This window comes from Vanellus vanellus (assembly GCF_965231255.1).
Source record: "Vanellus vanellus genome assembly, chromosome: Z".
In the NCBI taxonomy this organism is placed as follows: domain Eukaryota; kingdom Metazoa; phylum Chordata; class Aves; order Charadriiformes; family Charadriidae; genus Vanellus; species Vanellus vanellus.
Genome location: NC_138908.1, coordinates 82,185,808 through 82,206,370, shown reverse-complemented (window position 1 = coordinate 82,206,370; position 20,563 = coordinate 82,185,808).

Here is a 20,563-nt window from a genome sequence, read left to right as displayed (position 1 = left end):
CCTTTCGTATGAAGGCAGGAGCAAACAAGTAATCAAGGAAAAGAACAGGAAAGCTGTCTATTAACTTGCTTTGCCACTGGAAGAAATGTAACGTCAAATTACATCCTCAGGAAACACCAATGGCTCAATAATGCTGCAACATTCAGCAATACCCACTTATGCCTTTCTTCTACTGCACTTATTCCACTATGACCATATTTTTTTGCCATATTTTTGTTCCAAGGCAATGTAGGTCTTCTTGCATCAGATCTCTACTTCTGCTTGTCTAGGGGAATTCTCTTCTCCCCATTTGAGGAACTCCTGTCTCCCACCACAGCAGTCAATAGGCACCCATTTGCCATACTGGTTGAGAGTCCAGGGAACAGTGCCAGACACTTGCCTATATCACTGGCTGCTGTAGGTTAGGGCAGGAAAACACTGAAATGGGAAAGTTCTACTGCAGGCAGTAGATAACCACAGGAACTTTCACCTGGGTAGCTAAGCCGCTTGGAGTTATTTATGTGTGCCTATGTCAACCTGCTGTAGAGACTGGGCTGCCAGAGGAGTTTGGATGGAGGCAAACTGGAGGAGACTATGTCAATCTCTAGCTCCAAAGCTTTTCTTTTACTGGAAGAATATAAGTAGTAAGACACAGCAGACCATCCAGTAATGAACCGAGTAAAAACACTTTTATCATTCCCAGCCCTGAGGGAACTTTCTAGGACAAGGAGACAAGGAAATACTTGTCTGCAGATTTGAATAAAGAAAATGTGACAAGGATTTAAGCTAAGTGTCTTTTTATTCAGCGTGTTGTTCAGTGTATCTTCAGCATACTCATTTTGGTACCACAGAAAGCATTTGGCTGACAAGAACTTGAAGGACAGTAAAAGATTTGGCCTGCACCAGCGTCCCGATTTAGAAATCGTTGCAAGTATAATAGGTTCGTCATAATAATTCCTAGTGTTCAACATTTTTATACACGATCAAAAACTCCTGACTTCATCACATTCTAATTTCATCAACTGGCACAAGTGACATCAGTAAATAGCAGCCAGGAAGGATGTAGAATAACAAGCAAAGATGGTTCTCGGGATCAAACTCATGGCTGAAGCAATCAACCAAGCCCTGTGCAGTTATGGAAAGAGCAAGTAGCTATGGAAGGAGCAAGTGGAAAGTTTTGTGAGTGCTGACAAACACTTAGTGCCTATGAGATTTTATTTTTTTTTTTTTCCCCAGTGCACTGCAGCAAAATTCTTTCTGCACAAACTTAATGCACCAGGATCCACCAGGAGATGAGTTTTCTGTAAGAATGATGCATCTCAGTTGGTTGAGTGGTAGCTGAGTATAAAGATGCTAGGATTTAAGAAATGCTGTAAGTACTTTTAAGCACAAAGCCTGGACATAGCTTGATGAAATTAAACTTTCACATCATTATGAGTATCACCAGGAAAATGCTCTTGTACCTTTCCTGTGTTATTGCAACATAGCCATGAACATACTGTCACTAGATGACAGTCCAGACATTTTAGCTTCATAAAGCAAAATCATTGTCCCGAACAAAGTGAAAGAAATAGTAATTTTAATTTTTTTTTGCTTTTCATAAATTGGTGCTGTTCCATTTTCAAGTCACAGTGATTGTTGTGACACTACAGTGCCTCTTTTGAAAAAAATCACTGTGCTTTAGGACTTCCACTATCTTTTTCAAAGACAGACTACATTTTTACACCCTTAAAAGTTATTTTAGAAGGTAGAGATGTATTATGTAGATAATTAAATGTCATTAAAAGTCTCTAGATTCTGTAGTTAAAAACTGTGACTGAAGTCTAACGATAGATGAAGTCTTGTTAAATTATATGTTAATGTATTCATATAAATATATGCCTTCGAAACAGGATGCATATCTTACAATACCTCCAACTGTAGTCATGGACATACAGCTGACTATTTTTCAAATAGAAGCAGGGTTAGAAGAATTAATGCTATGCTCCTTCATTTCAGAGCTCACATAATAGAAGCAGGTAGTTGACTTATATCTGTTGTGATTTAGGAACAGAAGACACTGAAGAGATTGCACATATATTAATTTGTAAGGTGAAATAGTGAGATGTAGAATTCTCTCTAACATTTCTGATATAGAAGTGAGATCAGTCCAACAGTTCAGACATATATTTTATGAGGAATGAATAGATGAGTGTTCTTATAATATTCAAAAGCCTTCATATAGCACTTTTTATGCATAGAGTTAAAGTGTTTTAAAGTAAAAATATAGGCCATCATCTCAATATTATAGCTGGGCAAACCAAAGCTCAGGGAATGAGGATGTGTGTATGAGAAGTGATTTAGCCAGTATCATGCAGCCGAGCTCTGTTTGAGTCAAAGCTGGAACTCAGCTATCCTATCTAATTTCTATCAGATTTATATTCACTCACCAACATGCAGGGCAGGAACAGTAAGTCCTTTTCTTGTTTGTTTTTATTTTTTGTTTATGTCATGGTTTCTGGGATTTATTCCATAATAGATCAATTTATTTTGCAATACTTTCTTTTATTTTTATTTTAAACCAGTGGCTTCTTTTTGCAAAGGTAGCATAAAACTACACAGATATTGTTTTGTCCATCCATCTGTCTAAGCCTCAGGGCCTGATTGTCATTTTCACTGAGACTACTTTATACTGCTCTAACCATGTCAATGAACCTTACAGTCATGGCCGTAAATGTAATTTACACCTACTTGAGAGCTCCCATGCCTTGCCAGAAAGATGTATCTTAGGAAAGAAAAAGCTCTAATACACTTTGAAATCTAAATGTTGATCTCTTTTGTAGGAGCATTACATGTATATTCAACTGCACGATCCGGAAGACATAGGCAACCTGCTCTCTTTGTGATGTTCTGGACGGGTATGCTCTAAAGCATCTCCTATTCCTAATCCAAAAAATTATAATGGTTATTCATGTTAGTTTATAAGGCTGTGACAACAAGGGAAAAGCAGGGGAGAAAAAATAAAAGTCAACATCTGGAATGCCTGGAAAACACTCCATCCTCATTAACGTTCATGACTGTGATAATGAAGTAGAAATACACCCAAACAATTAAAATCAGCTCCATAAAAAGATGCCATGACAAGTTCTAATCAGTAACTGGACCTGAACTGGAGTTATAAGTCTACGTCTTTGTAATTTCCAGTACACTTAGTTACAAAGAGAAGCCTACCATGGACCAGCCAAGGTATAGCTATGCCCGCCCATCACTCTGAGAAGGCTGTTTGTTAAAGACATATTGCTGATGTAAAGAACAATGCTGGAGGCTATCTTCACTTATCTGCTGGAATCATTCAGCTACTTTATTAGGTGCTAGGTGGGCAACTTCCCCCCATCCAAATTTGCTGGACTCCACTTTCAGAATCAATAACCATAGCATTCATCTACAACATATCTGATATTTTCAAAATGAAAACCTCAAAATATAAAAAAAAAATAATTTACAAAACAAAGATAAAGAAGACTTTCCCAGACTTCTAGTGTCTACATGTACAAAGAAGAAATAAACCTAGAGAAGTATTATAACTGCAATCCTGTAATAGATTTGTTTGTCTCATCCGGTAACCTATCTCCAGCTCTCCTAGTTACTTACAAATAATAAAAAAAAAACACAAAAACTACAGATCTATACCAACAGTCAGACTCTGACAATAAATATTTCTTTCAAGACATTTTACTGAGATTTTCTATTCGTGTCCATACATATTTCTTAATCCTTCTTGATATTTATGGTATCTTTTGGCTCAATGATGTCCTGCGTTGAGGAGTTCTACAGTCCATTTATGAATAATGTTTTCCTGTTGATTAGTCAATAATGTACTGGCTTTCAGATTCAATGAATATCTACTTCTTCTAGGTGGTCTAGTCTCTCTGCCATGCATAATGAGACATCTTTACTTTGTTTTCTTTTATGTATCTCACAATTCTTTCAAATCACAAGACACATCAAATAGGCTACTGAAATAGTGGTCTGTCCCCTTTTCTCAACTTTCTGGTATAGCTGGTAAGTCTGTATCTCAGAAAAAGTTAGTAGAAACCTTTCTCAATCTTTTTATGAAGCTGATGAGACTTAAGACCAATGACTGTGAAGCTAGTCAGGTACTTCACAGTATCTTTACACTGAGCACTCCTGTGAGAAGCAGACAGATTAAAAGTTGAAATGATCACCTTACAAATCTGACAAGTAAAGGATATTCCTCAGAAATACTAAGGTACATGTGTGCATCGGCAAGACCAGTGCAAAATTCTTCCAGACCCGACACTTAAATAATTTTCCTCTGTTCTGAAGATAGGATTCATCTGCTTCTATCAAACTTTTCCCTTTCATACAGAAAGTGGTTTATTGTTTCCTTAGATATATCAGCTGAAAGGCAAAGGTTTTGGCAAGGAACTTGAAGTAACTTTCCCGAACCAATGAACATCCAAATTAGGTGCTAGTTTTAACTCCTCATTTTAGTCTCCCAAAGCAGAAATAAACAGAAATCTGTCAGTCAACTTCTTGTATCCTCTAAAATATGCCCAAACCTTTATTTTCTGGTCTGTTAATATTAACTGTTCCAGCTTAAAGAACTCCTTGGAAATGTTAGTCACGGTTGAGAGTTCCTTGTCTGCCACCCAAACTGGGTATCATTAGCTCTCTGCAGAAATCTTCCTGGTGGGGACAGTATTGCAACGGAAACAGCATCCCGGACTCTTGAAGTCAAGCCTGAATTCCCAGCTTTTTCATTATCAGTGTCATATATTGTGTGACCCTGGGCACGGCACTTAATTTTTCCGTCTGAACCTGTAAAACGTGGCAATAATGTTTCCTTCCTCATACCTTTCCTCTGGCTCATCTGTTTGAAACCTCAGTCATGTATGAGCTCAGTGTTGGAAACGACCTACTGTAAGTTAATTGCAAGATCACAGCTATAGATTGTAAAGATCCTACTGGGAAGGACTTGTGGTCTCATTTATAGCAGCTACCAGACCGAGGCCCCGATCTTGACTGAGGCCTCTAGACCCCAAGATGGGTTTCAGGTAGTGAAAATAATAGTATTACACCTAGTGTTCATGTCATGGGAGCAGATATACTATCTGGCTTTTCAATTCTCCTGAGCATCTTCCAGACCACAGAACAGTTTTCAGTCAAGGCTCTTTGTTTGATTCTTTGTTTGTTTTTAATTCTTTGTGTGTCTTCTCAAGCCTCGGCAGGCTAAATCCTTAGCAGAGACTGACCAAATTATAATTTATGTCACTTAAATATATATTGATTTCTATAATCAGTTATTACGTATTAGTTCTTTTTATTATTATTTAATATTAACTATTTAATTATTCCATTCAGAATAGAAAATCCAGCAAGCAAGGAACTAAGATCAGAGCTGGCTTTGAATATCCAACTTTTCTAATTTCTTTCTCTCTCTGATTTCTTTCTGTTATTTCCCTCCAAAGCCTGCTTTTGTGCCAACAAATCACTTTCCCGGCAGCAGGACTACCTAACAATTTGCAGCAAATTTTCTATCCAACAATTTGTAGCAAATATGACCATGAACAAGTGAAGGAAATCTTTGTTCTTGCTGTATGCTGTCTCTATCTGACATAAAGAAGAGAGAGAAAGCAACAGTGAAAGAAGGGAAAAAAATAACCCCTTAAATCATAAGCTCTCCACGCGTGTAAACCCAGTACTTAGTATACAGCATCGTCACCTTGACATTTATTCAGCTTGCTGGAGACTCGTGTGCCCTCAGTCAAAGCTAATTAACACTTAATTGACTTCATGAGAATTTTGTTCAGCAGTTCTGATTTGCCACTCATCGTGAAACATGTAGCTGTAACTTTTGAGAGCTCAGCAGTTGTGGGAGGTTTGGCAGGTGTCAGGGGAGTCAGAGAGTGAAGGGGGAAAGGGGAGTGTAGGAGTTTCTGTCTTGCTCTTTTTTTCTTTCTCTGTCTCTCATTGAAACTGATACAAGGGCACAAGAGTAACAAAATAAGGCATTCAATAAATTGTCATTGTGGATACATTTTATTTAGCTAAAAGCACAATTTACAGTAGTTGAAGTTTGATTGATCTGTTGATAAACACTAATGTTTTGCAGTTGACAATTTTTCCATGTTAATTTCCTTAACTTTGGCAGTCCTGGTTGGCAGGACCCTATAAATAGTATCAGTGTCATCATCCTTTTTAAGTTATTAATGAGCCATCGTGTTTATAGAGGTTGGGATTTGGGGACAGGCTGTGCTTGACTGCAGTTTCTGACATTGATGCGTTAGCAGTTGGAACTGGGTCTAGATTAGAACAAGTAGGGGGAAAAACGGAAAAAGAAAAAGCAAAAAGAAGCTCGGCACTAGCCAAATGCTTTTGGAGTGGACAAGAACTGTTAATAATTAAAAGATAATTAAAAGTATATAGAAGATTACAGGATACCGTGCACAATCTGCTCTGATGCTGCTGCCATTTGAAATACACGTCTGACTAATTATCATTTCACCTGTGATGGAAGATCCTTTTTTTTCAGCCCTCCTTCCCACTGTGCTGTGCCTTAGCCTATGTCCAGACTTTCATGATTGCCAAGGACTGACAAGACACTAGAGAAGGCATGACTAATTAACTAGGCCAAGCTATCTTCTTGCTGGATTCGCAGCAACTTTAGTCAAAGCTGCCAAACATGTAAGTACATGTTTGGATAAGGATGTCCTTCTCCAATTGTGATGTTCTAATGAGCTGTTAAATATTTGCCGAGTATTAAGTAGAAAGTGTTTTGTGCTAGCAAGAAGCAGGGCATCACTATTTTCTACCCCTTGGAAAGTCAGTGCATCTGCCTCTTTTGTGAAGGCTCAGATGAGCACATCACAATCTTCTTCCTCCACCGAGTGAATGACAAGCTCATGACATTGTGATGGCCTCTAAAATCTCTAAGAAATGCTGGGAGCGTCCTTAATGCTACAGTAGGACGACACATGCCAGGAACGGAGCCTCTTGTCTTTTCACAGGGCCATCAACAACCCTGGGTGCAAATCACTCTGCTAGACCCGTGTCAGCTCTAGTTTGTCCCCCAGCAGAATACACAAAACATGGTCTGCCTGAACCATTTCACACTCTCTGGAGCTTCCCCTTTCCCCCCTTGCATCTTCATTATAGTTACAGAGAAAGATATATATATAATTTGTAATTTAGAGGATCTTTTCCTTATGTACAAACATATGTAAGTGTGTCTGGTTATAGACATACGAGTGTGTGTATGTATGTACCCCCACACCAACACAAACACACATGCATCTATATACACAAATCCAAAGTTATAAAAACAAGCCAAAATTTATATGAAAAGTCAGATGTGACTGTATTTTACATTCTAAAAAGTTATCAAGATATTTCTACAACGAAGCGTTGGATTTGTAAGCAAAGGTCTAGAAGAGACCACTAACATTGTGACATACAGCGCCTTGCAAAAAAAAATAACCATGAATATGTGGATAAGATTTATTTTATTTATAGCCTTAATTAAGGGTGTATTTATATTGGTAGTGTGTGCTTTGTTTGTTCACTTGTTTGTTTTAATTTGGATCTGGAGTGCGTTTCTCGAACAAACCCCCTGTTCTTCCTCACCTGCTATGTTTTGGTTCACGTTGTGGCATACATAAACTAGATTGTCCACAGCTGAAATGACATTGTATAACATGCTTCTGGAGCACATTCAGTGTAATCCAACCACAAGTGGACATTCAGCGCACTGGGCTGTAGCACAGCTGATCTGAGGTGAAAAAACCGCACATGCTATGGACGCCAGACCCTCAGCAGCTCTACAGATCCACTCCTGTTGATCTTCACTACTCACTAAGCCAGACATATTCTAGCAGATGTCTGATTTAATGGTTGTCTAGGCTTCCTCTTTAGTCGATGAGCAGGGACAGATACCTGTAAGGGTATTGTATCCCACTCACTGTACGTACTCACCTGAAAGAGAAATAAACTTCCTGTAAAGAAGCTGTGCTTCAAAGAAGATGTGATATTTGACAACTATTCACTGGTGAATTTAAGACAGATTTCTGCTAAGCATGTAGGTTTTGCTGGATTACCTTTCTGAGTTACGTAATTATCCCAGTGCACATAACAAAACCCAAGTTAGCATGAATTTCCTTTTGGGGAGCAAGGTTGTAAAGTTTAGGCATTCAAGCAATTTTGTAAGAACTGATGGTATTCAATTTACCTATAAATTCTCTGAGAAAGAGACTGTCTTTTTGATATGTGTTTATTTGCAGAGCATCCAACACAACGACATCTTCACTACAGAAGCAATTTAAAGACTGATATTAATACGAATATACCTATTCCAGGGGCGAATAATCTTTTCAGAGCTAGGAGGAGGAAACCTATAACTTAAGGATAAGAATACAAAACCAGAACTTCCATATTTTCCATGATATGAAATGGTTAATTTGTGTGGCAGATGGTAGAAGCTTCAATGAAAATCCCCATGAAGAATGAGAAAATGCCAGTCTAGAATCCAATATGGATTGAACTCCAAGGTCCAAGGCCATAAGAAGCACACCAAAGAACAGTTGTGAACTCTTACACATTACTTTTATCGGTTTCAGTTATTTATTTTGCATGTAACCAAGCACTAAAACATACATCCAGTACCTCGGGCAACTTACTTCAGCTTACTGTATTAAAAGATTCATAAGGAGTTCAATTATAGAATGATTGGCTAATTTCAATAGCTTGTTTTAGCTATTAAGCCCTCTACAAAGACTTTATGAATGTTCTAATGAATACCTTGCAAGACTTTCGGTGTAATGAAATTTGTATTAAAACACTATAAGGAGTGTCCCGCAATGTAAGGTCACTTCCATTTGTTCTCATTACAGCCCTGGAAGGACAAAAGAAGAAAAGGAGAATATCTAGTTCTTTTTTTTTTTTTTTTTTTGGCTGCAGAAGGGATGTTAACTTTGCGCACATAACTCGCAATGTTAACTTGCAGGTAACAACAACATCACTGGCTTATGGTGACCTAAGAGACTGTTGAATAATACTGCTAAATTGAGCTAGACTGAACAAATCCACCCTTTACTTTCTTTTCAGGTAGTAGTACAAATGCATTTCCAGAACGTAAGGTTGAGTTACAGTAGTTGGGGGTAGAGTGGAGGATCCTTAACAACTCGTACAAAACAAGGATAAAAGAGGAAGGCCATGATTAGAATCAGCAAATACGTGAATACCCATCTGTTAACCAATGCAAAGAGAGACATGGGAATTTCAGGATCATTTATACCATTTGAGAAACAGAATGCAAAGGGATCCTGACTAACAAAAAATGTCATGAGAGTCATCCACAAAGAGGCCCAGCAGCCTGTCCTCAAAATGGGGTCCTAGTAGAAGACACTGCTCAGATAGCAAAGATGTGGAACATTAAGTACAAAAAAGTACACATTTTCAGTACTCTGGTTCATACATTTTAAATAACTGACTTTGGTATTCATGCAACCAATATCTTAATTAATTATTTTTGTTGCCAAGGAAGAGTAAGACTCCAGTAGGGTAAGTCCTGCAGACATATGTGATCAGACCCAGTCAATGCTTGAGTTAATTTCTGCATGGTTTCATATAGAATGAAGCTGTGGCTTTACTTTATCTGAGCTGTAGTATTGCAGAAGTATTAGGGGTTTGTCTATACAGAGGTGAGACACTTGCAAAATTATCCTGAATTAATTTTTAAAGTGGATTATTTCAATCTCATTAAACTGTCGTATGGATCTCTGACTATTAAAGTGGTTTTATTTTGATTTTGCTTGATTCACTTCCAAAGTTACACTGAATTAAAGCCACTTGAATTTTGAGTAAGTGTCCAAACAGGGACCTTAGGTCATTCCACAATAAATTCACTGTTAAATGTAGACTAAATTACTGAATGGATCTATGTAGATAAAAGCAAGCATGGAACAATCTCAAATTCACAAATATTAATCAATCATTAGAATTATTCATTAAATGTTGTCCTTGTTTGACCATGCAACAGAGACAACAGGATTACACATGTGTGGTCAGTTACACTACTTCAGCTGATAAATATAGACTAATACATTTTTATGATGAATGGTCTTGTCTTATGATCTAACAACTTGAAAAGTCACAACTAGTTGTATTAGAATGAGGTTAGTTTTCTGAAGCCTTAGAATCAGAGACAGATTTATGAAATGCTTCCTCCCTCCTCTCCTCTCCTCTCCTCTCCTCTCCTCTCCTCTCCTCTCCTCTCCTCTCCTCTCCTCTCCTCTCCTCTCCTCTCCTCTCCTCTCCTCTCCTCTCCTCTCCTCTCCTCTCCTCTCCTCTCCTCTCCTCTCCTCTCCTCTCCTCTCCTCTCCTCTCCTCTCCTCTCCTCTCCTCTCCTCTCCTCTCCTCTCCTCTCTTCTCTCTCATGGCATACTTGAATCTTTGTGGTGCTCAAGGTCTCTCTTCCCTCTGCCCATTTACTTTGCTCTGCCATGCACACACTGCTGTACATGTGCCTCTTCCACATGAATTATCTGCAAAATATTAATCTGACTCCATGTCCAGGACATTGACGCTGTGAAAGTGATTGGCACTGAAGATGATTTAAAGACTCGTTTGATTTTGCTCTGAAATGGATGAGCTCAAATGGCTCCATGTTATATCTTTACCGTGGAGCAACCATAAACACCTGACGCAATAAGTGAAAAGTGAAGAGCAATGGCTTCATACACACCCCAGAGTAGACAGCAAACACTTGCCAGACAGCTGCGTTGAGCTTCATGTTAGTAAATGTAACTATGACATCACTGACATCTGCTTCCAAGCTAGTCACTGTAGACTGCCTTTAGATTTAAAAGAAAGAAAGGGACACTTCAGTGTACACCGAGCTAGTGCAGATAAAACGAAACTTACTCTTTTGCTTTGATTGTCTTGCTGCTGTGCTGCATTATCGGGTTATTTTTTCCCTTATGTTATATTACGACTTTGTTTGCCACAAGTGAGAAATGATCGATGCATGACAGTCTCCTGTAAAGTTGATTTTGAAGACGAAATTATTCTTGAAGTTCAGTTTCCTCATAATATGGAGTGCCATTGCTTCTTATGCATTTACATATATAACAATATATCTTGTCAATAATACCTTTCCTGAAAGGTATTTCCAGAAGGAATAAGTCACAAAGTGGTGGAGGAAGTGATTTTAGACAGGTTATCATTACCTGAATAAAAATAGTATTTATTCTTGCAGTTGATATTAGGATAAGGTGGTTATGAGACTTATGCTGACATTCAATTTATTCTGCTTAGGTGTTGTTCAGCAATTACTGACTAAAGTCTGCTCCATTCACATCTGAACTTTGGCTGCTTGGTAGGCGGAAAGGAGCTGCAGCCCCAGATCAGACGTTACAGCTCCTAGAAAGTAACAGTACTCTGAAACATGTGCTTTATTCCGAAACTTTATTTTTCTATCCAGTTCCAGAAAAGCATGATACTTCCACCTGGAATGTGTAGCCATAATCAGGTCCTATTCCTTTTTTTATTATTTTGTCAATTCATGGGGTTGAAAGCCAACAGAATTTACACTTAATAATATTAAAATTTTTGCAGAGTTTTCTGTCTTCAAAGTATTTTGCAAACATTGGCTGTAGGGTGTAACAAAAGCTTCTACAGGGGTAAAAATAACAAGCCAATATTGTCTCAGAGAAAAGAAAGAGAGGGTTTAGTTCCTACACTTCTTTTTTTTTTCTGACTGCAGCATCCATCATTACGGGGACTAGTCTGTTGCTGTTAATTGATCTGACTGTAATAAATTTCTATTTTTTGTTCAAACTCTGGACAGTTGACCAAAAAGTCCCATTAGTTTTTACAAAAGATTATCCAACATTGAAAGAGATCTTCTGACACATCTTCTGACATTAGAAGGAACTGCTTCACATCTCCTAAGCTACATATCGACTTCTTTAATATTTCTCAGGAGGTGGCAGGGGAAAAAAGATACCTTTAAGACCCTGTTATGGATCTTCAGATTAAGCAGCCATCCAGGCAGATGTGCAGGGATGGACATACATTATTGTGTCTCAAACATCAGAGTCACTCAGCGTCACTGTGGCATGGATGTATCCTCATCGTTCTGCCTTCTTTCCCCAACTCGATCCTGTTATGTAAAACAAGAATTCACCACCTCTCTGTTAATATTTGTGTTCCCACATGAGATCCTGCTTTTCATTGACTAAATTAATTTACAATCTCTTAAACTGATAGAAAATGCATCGTAAATACCATTAAATCAGAATTCTTTTCTTGCCACTCTCAATGAGAGTATTTCCTCTGCACACCGACACTTTCACAGTCCACCATACCCACATGTATTTCATAGAATTACAGAATGGTTAGATTTAGAAGGGACCCTAAAGATCACTGAGTTCCAACCCCCTGCCATGGGCAGGGACACCTCCAACCAGACCAGGCTGCTCAAAGCCCCATCCAGCCTGGCCTTGAACACCTCCAGGGATGGGGCCTCCACAACTTCCCTGGGCAATCTGTTCCAGTGCCTCACCACCCTCAGAGTAAAGAATGTCTTCCTAATAGCTAATCTAAATCTGCCCTCTTTCAGTTTAAAACCATTACCCCTCCTCCTATCACTACATTCCCTGATAAAGAGTCCCTCCCTATCTTTCCTGTAGGCCCCCTTTAGGTACCGGAAGGAGCTATAATGTCTCCCCAGAGCCTTCTCTTCACCAGGCTGAACAACCCCAACTCTCTCAGCCTCTCCTCAAAGGAGAGGTGCTCCAGCCCTCTGATCATTTTTGTGGCTCTCCTCCGGACCCACTCCAAGAGGTCCATTTATTCCTTATGGTATGGTCTAAGTTTAGAATCTGAAGCCAACATTGAAAGGTCTTCATTAATTTCATTATTTTTCTCAAATTTGGGTCACCTTGAGAATGGTTATACTGGGGCACAGGCTTAGTATTCACTTGTTTTCTCCCCAAAGACTTCATGTCACCTGGGATGTTACAGAAAATAGTTGCCTGTTCAATGAACTGCATCTTCTTCATTTAAATCTTAGCACTGCAAACAAACAAGGGCAATTATCATTAACTTTGTGATGCTAATTCTAGCCATAAAGTAAGCCAATCTGGCTAGAAAAAGGAGCATGACAAGAGGTATCTTCCAATGCAGGAACATCAATGATGTTCAGGGTAATGCATGACCCAGAGATGCATCCTGTAATTTAAGGATATTAAAAGACCAAAAAGCTCAGGTCTTCATGAAACACTGCTAATAGACACTCCCAACTCACCGGCTTTTAGGCTTGCAAAGAAACATGAGTCTTAAGCACATGCTGCAAATCACAGCCCTGCGATCTCAGAGGGCTTGAAAATACGAACGTAGGTGTCCAGGATGGCATAATCATACTGAACGCACAAACATAGCACAACCAGTGAGATTGCCATGCAACGACCTCCTCAAACTGAATAACGTCTTCTTCAATATTCTTCGTGTGTGCTATTTGCACGTGTGAGGGAGAAATAGAAGAGGAGGGAGAGGAATATAGAGTTCAATGTGAAAATTTTGGTGCTGTGTGGTGCTTACGTTTTAGTGAAAAAGTGCAACAGGGACATGACACTAAAGACTTTATTTCTTCAGGAAACACAACTGGAATCAAATTAGTTATGCACATTTCACTGGGAATAGCTCACAAATAATTCTCCATGGCCATATGCACTTCATTCAGTTCAGAGTTAATTTTGCATTTTGTTATCCTCAAAGGATAGCTTAACTTTAGTTCTCTTTTAAGGATGTAATGAATAGCTAAGAGGGTGGTAGTGTGTGTGTGGACGTGAAAGAGAAAATATTTGTTTCTTTTAAAAAAGAGAAAAAGCGATTGTTTTCTCCTAGTTTCTCTTGAGGAAATGGTCGGTTAAGAATCTCTTGATTTAAGACAATTTACTGTAAAGTCTGGATTAAACACATTCATAGGTCTAAACAACGATTCCAAAAAAGCAAATTTTTCAACATGTACAAAACACCATTTCCCTTTAAAAACTAATTCCTTTCCACTGGCAAAAGTGTTTCCACAGTTCAGTGCTACTAAAGATATCACAGTAAAAGCTGAATTTGCCACAAATAGGAAAATGACAGAAAGTTTTGTAAACCGAGGCTGTATATTTGAGATGAAATGTGCTAGTTTAACTTATTATGGGAGGCACTATCATTGCAGAGAAAGATGAGAATATGATACAGGAATAACTGCATGATCTTGAGAACAGGAGGAATTGAAACCAAATTAATTTAACAGAGTGAATTGCCAGGCTATTTGCTCCCAGAAGGATAGTAAGAATTTTTGCTCTCAGAATCAGGACTGATAGGGATGAAGATAATAATCTTGGGTGCATCAATCTTTCACCAATTATTTTAACCTATCAGTTTAATGTGGATAGTTCTAAGATCTGTGTGATACAGGGAAGAACGGATGTCATTTGTACAATGTACTACTCTGACTCAATCTGAAATACCAGGAATGATTATGGGAACGAAATCAAATGGGAGAAAGCATAAAGAAGGACTGCTACAAAGACCAGAGAATGGAGAATCCATTTGACTACCAGAAATGAAAGCAGCTGGGTGTTTTTAGCCTAGCAAAATGAAAGGTGACAGAATACGAGTGCAGAGAATAAATGTTTTGAGAGGTAAACACTGGGAAGTAATAGTAATTATAACCTAAAGAGCAATGCTGGTGGAAGAGAAGATGGGGATGTAATGGCTGGGAAGCAAATAATCTAAAGATTAAAAAAAAAAATTTCAAGAGAACAAAAGAACGAAACTCTGGAGCTGACTTGATAGTGTGGTCAAAGGAGCAAAAGAAAGCTGAAATTACTGAGTTTTCAGTGTTGTCCATATGTCACATTTACCCGCAACAAAGTGGATCTGGACTCTATGTCTCAAGAGTTACTTTCTTGCCAATGTCCTGAAGCCTATGGTAGCTGCTGGAACTTTGAGGTTTTGATAATTCAATTTTAGAAGCAGAGATATGAGCATTATATAATCCAGCCCTGGAGCATTGTATAGAAATAGATGGAACATGAAGGATGCCACCCACCCAAAGTGGGTAAAAAACCTCAGCAAGCATGTGATCCCAGAATAAACCAGCTGACTGGAACCAGCTGAAATAATGCACTAGAAGTGAGAGGATAACTCCAAAATCAGGAACTCCGACATAAATCTGGAAGCCGTGCAGAATGAAGTGTTACATGTTGCACACATATCATTGACAACTGAAAAGAACTTTGAACTTAATTTACAAAAAGATATTTTTGTCTTCAGTACTTATTTTCTTTTTGCTTTTTTCATATTGAAGGAAAGACTTATGAACATAAGCAGAACAAGTCACTGTATTGATTTTATTCTAACCACTGCTACAGTTACGGAAGATCCAGGGCCACTTCCTAGATGCGAATACGACATTTATGGATTAGATTTAAAATGAAATAAAATAATCCCTAACATGAGTGGCAATGAGATTTCATAGAAGTCTGTCTAGAGTTTCACAAAAGGAAAAGAAAAAAATAAACCCCCCAAAAACCCCACACTGAGTGAGTATGTAGGCCTCACTTGAGTTTTGTCAGCGTTTGTCAAAACTGTTCTTTGGTTTCTGTGTAATATTTGGTGCTGTACAGAAGTTCTATATTTAGCACCTTGTTGCTTCTCTTCTTTTACCCTGCTGTAAAAAAACTGTTTTTACATATGGTAACTACTTATGGGACATTGGGCTAAAAAATAAGAATAAAACTCTTTAAAAGTTTTACACATGTACTGAGCAACACTTGATTGAGAAAAAGATGCAGATAAAATTTGGCTTCCAAATTTTCAACTTTTGAAAATAACCATCAAGCAGCGCTGGTTCTAAAAGGTTTTTATTTTTCACGGGTGAAGATTCAGTTTATAAGCTAAACATTTTGTAGGGGTCCAGTCACAGCTCACTGGATGTTGTTCTGAGGAGCATTTGTCTTCACCACTGGAAGTAACTGTCTGAAAACGCTGTATACTCTATCAACTTCATAAACATATCAGCTTGAGTGCAAAAAGAGTAACTTAGCTCACCACCTGTGATCTTTTCCTCTGGACAGGACTTTCTGATTCCAAGACTGTTCAGCATATATAGAAAGTAACATTGAACAAACCGTGTGAAAGCAATGGTTTCACACAGGGGACTGTTTTTTCTTATGTGTTACAAACTCAATGATGCAAAAGTCTCTTACCATTTCCTAACCTCTGTGGGGGTTAATGTGCTGTGCTTGGAAGATTCCTCATGTTTGGTACGGAAGACGATTTTCTGTGTGTGTTTAACATCGGCTTTAACCCATTTCAGGAAGATCTAAGTGGAATAAACTCTATGCCTCAGACAAAATTTTCAGCCAGTTTCTTTTCAGCTTAACTCTGATCTCTATCTGGCTGTCACGGTAATTTTAAAGCTGGAGATGTACAAAAGAATAAAGCTAGTTGCCTATTCAGTGCTTCCAATGTCACTTATTCATATTCTGTGATTTAACGTAAATAAACAACTCATAGACATAATGCTTGTGTACTGGGCAACAACCTGCAAATAAATAAGGTTTTTTGATAGACTTTGTCTCCAAAAGACATGGTAATTTGGACTAAGATCCTTTGTATCCTGCAACACCTTTACACAAGGACTTTGAGGACATATCCACCTTAGGATTTGAATGTGGGGACCTCCTGATAGCCTGGCATGCTGAACCTGAATCTCCTCCCAGCTCTCTCTGGGTGACAGACCCTCCTCTGGACTCACTCCAACAGGTCCATGTCCTGCTTATGTTGGGGGCCCCAGAGCTGGGTGCAGTTCTCCAGGTGGCGTATCACCAGAGCAGAGTAGAGGGGCAGAATCACCTCCCTCAACCTGCTGGCCACACTTCTTTTGTTGCAGCCCAGGATGCAGTTGTCCTTCTGGGCTGCAAGCACACATTTCTGTGTCATGCTGAGCATCTCATTGCCCAACACCCCCAATTCCTTTTCCTCAGAGCTGCTCCCAATCCATTCTCCTCCCAGATTGTATTTGTGCTTGGGATTGCTGTAACCCACATGCAGCACCTTGCCCTTCGCCTTGTGGAACAGGCCCACTTCTGTCCTGGTTTGAGGTAAAACAGAACCAATTTTGTTCTGTAACTTTGCTTCTTAGCTAGGCCTTTTCTAACTACCAAAATTAACAGCATATTGTGCAGACAATGTTCGCTCTCTCAGAATGATAAGACCGATATTTATGCTGATGCCCAGGCATGGGATGCAGAGAGGCTCTTGCTTATACCTATTGCTATAACCCCCAAGGCCAATCAATTTTGTTATTTGCCCCGTTGGAGGGTCGGAAGAGGAAAAGCGTAGAGGGGTCCCACCTGCGGGGAGGAGCGGACAGGACAGGTGACCCCAAACTGACCAACGGGGTATTCCATCCCATCTGCCTCATGCACAGTATAAAAGCTGAGGGATCAAAGGATCAGCTCTCTTTCTTCAACGGTCGGCATCCAAGGAGGACTCTGTCTGTTCGTCTGCCTTTTGATCCCGATCCTGAATCCAGATCTGGAATCCAATTCCTGTCCATCACTGAGTCCAGCCTGGGACTTCCCCAGTGCCAGCAGGTGACGTGATTGTCATCCTGGGAGCTTGATACGGTTTTATATATTTTTCATTATTACCTTTTTATTTTATTGCTAATATTTCATTAAAGTAATTTAATTCCTTCTAAACTCATAAGTCCCTTTCTCTCTCTCCTGCCTCTCTTTGGATAGAGGTAAGGGCAAATAGCTGTCGTTCCACCCAGTGGCCGGTTTGGCCATACATCTTGGTATCATCAGCAAACTTGCTGAGGGTTCACCCAATCCCACTGTCCATGTTACTGACAAAGATGTTGAACAGCACCACTCCAGTGTTGACCCCTGAGGAACGACACTCGTCACTGGTCTCTACTTGAACATTGAGCTGTTGAGAGCAACACTTTGAGTGTGACCGTCCAGCCAGTTCCTTATCTGAGTGATCCATCTGTCAAATCCATGTCTCTCCAATTTAGAGGATATCATGAGGGACATAGTCAAATGCTTTGCATACATCCAAGTAGATGACGTCTGTTGCTCTTCCTTTATCCACCAACATTGTAACCCCATTGAAGAAGCCCACCAAATTCTTCAAGCACAATTTGCCTTTAGTGAGCCATGTTGGCTGCCACCAATTACCTCCTTATTCTCCATGTACCTATGATTTCCAGGATCTGTTCCATGATCTTGCCAGGCACAGAGGTGCAACTGACCAGCCTGTAGTTCTGTGGGTTTTCCTTTTATCCCCTTTTTAAAAATAAGGGTCATATTTCCCCCTTTTCAGTCAGTAGGAACTTCACCAGACTGCCAAAACTGTTCAAAAGGCACAGGTATCATGAAGGTATTTTTTTTTATCTGCTGGCAGGAGACATCACTGCGAAGAACCAGGCAGCTGAATGACTCACCACCATCTATTCTTCTGAAGTGTCGTTTATTCAAAGTGTCACAAAATGTTTTGTATTTGGAAAACAGATAGTGGTGAGGAGACTACTTTCCTGGGATGGGCTCAGAGGTTGATGCAAGCATGCAAAGAGAGAAAAGGGTATTGAAAAATAAGAATGCGGATGACTAAGCATTACTTCCTAATTGTGTATCCTGTATGTTCAGGTAAGGATAAAATAAAGAAACGATGATAAGAGCTGTTGGCATTCCTCTAAATGACTCCAGCCAGTCTTCCTGAATAATAAAGAGTTTAGAGAAAGCAAAAAATCTGGCCCATACATTTGTCTTTATTTATCTTGCTCCTCCAAAGGGCAAGTATCCCGTGTCCAGAGCAGATTATAAATATTGCCAAAAAATGCACACAGCATACAAGCTTCTTTAGCAATTTGTACAGTGTCTTCCCAGGTTTGTTATTATGGGAAAATATTTTTGCTTAATTAAGAAAAGAAATGAATAAACATCCATCCCACTTTGCCTTTGTTTAGAAACACAGACCCTCCAAGAACATTTTCTTTTATCTCATGTTAAAAGGACATTCTTTTTTGCAGTTTGAACCAGATCTGAATATTAATAGCATAATATTGGTCTGATACTTTCCCAGCATCTTCTGTTTGATGTTCTGTTAAAAGACCATAAAACTGTAGTGACAGAGGACAAATCTCCCTCATGTACCAGTTTCTGAAATCAAACTGTTGTCTGCTGTGGGGCTGTGGTCTTTGCACTGCTGCTTCTGTTTTCAACACATTTCCGAGGCAAAGAATATTTTCTCTCCTTCCAGAAATTAATGCTGTTGCAGATGTGCTGATACAGTTTCATACAGAGACAGAAAGTGACTTAATGAATAATACGAGTGCACCATGCAGAAAGAGTGACTTCCAGCTGCGACAAGCTCAGCAGGTCTCCTGCTGGCTCTGCTGGCAGGGGGCCCCGCTTCAGCAGAGGGTCTATTATGTCCATACCAGGTACAGCAGCCTCCTAAGGACTAAGCAGGTTCTGGTTTGAGAGCTTGCCTTGGCACCATTCTCTCACATGGGCTTCTTAGCCAATGGATAATGATGTAGATATAGGAGATTTCAGCCAGTAAAATGTCCTACCCTTATTTTAATTGTCCTTCAGTGATGAACTAAATCAATTCATTTCAGTTTCCTGAATGACGGGTGTAGACAATTCTGGACAAACGCCTTCTTCTCTCTTTAAATCTGCACAGGCTCATCAGCATTCTCTCCCTCCTTAACACTTTGGCAGCCAGTGAAACCTTCAAGTGGAACACATAACAAGTTCAAAACAGGCCCAAAATTTAGCATTCTAAATAAATGGCCTGATGTTCAAAAGGCCTGATCCCCTAGAAAAACATAACTCTGCCATCTTAACATGTGTTAAGGAACCATACAGTAGGCTCCAGTTTCAGAAAATCTTAGCTAAGAGGATTAACTAGAATAGGAAAGGTTAAATCTGCTTTAATTTTTGGCAACAACTGTGATGAATTCATTAGCAAAGAAAATGCAGTAACTGAGCTCTGCCGAAAAACTATTTTTCCAGAGTTCTCAGTAAGGGAAAAAAAAAAAGAAGATCCTGCCAAAACTGTTTTCCTTTTGGAAAAACTGACATGAAGTATTTCATTTTCAGTTTAGTTTACCTATGGTAAATTGTGTTGTTTTTTAAAACTATCTGCAAGCTTTTGGTTCAGACAAGTTCTTAAAAGAACAATAATTAAAAAGTCATCATATTATTTGTCATGATTGTGACTTTTCTTATCAAAACTCTGGTTTTGAGATCCATAATATCAAGTGGCTTAGGCTTTCTGGAGGAATGTGTTTAGAAAAAATTCTTTGTGTGGTGCATATTTTCATATTTATAACCTCACTTCTGCCTAAATCCAAAAAGATGGCTTTGTACAAATACTTGAAGATCTGAGATAAAAGGAGGAGTTTATCAGTCATTTGCTGTGGGAAAGGATTTTTCTTTTTTAATACACTAGTAAAATATATCTATTTTGTTTTATTTTTGCCCTTCATTATCATAATGTAAACTGT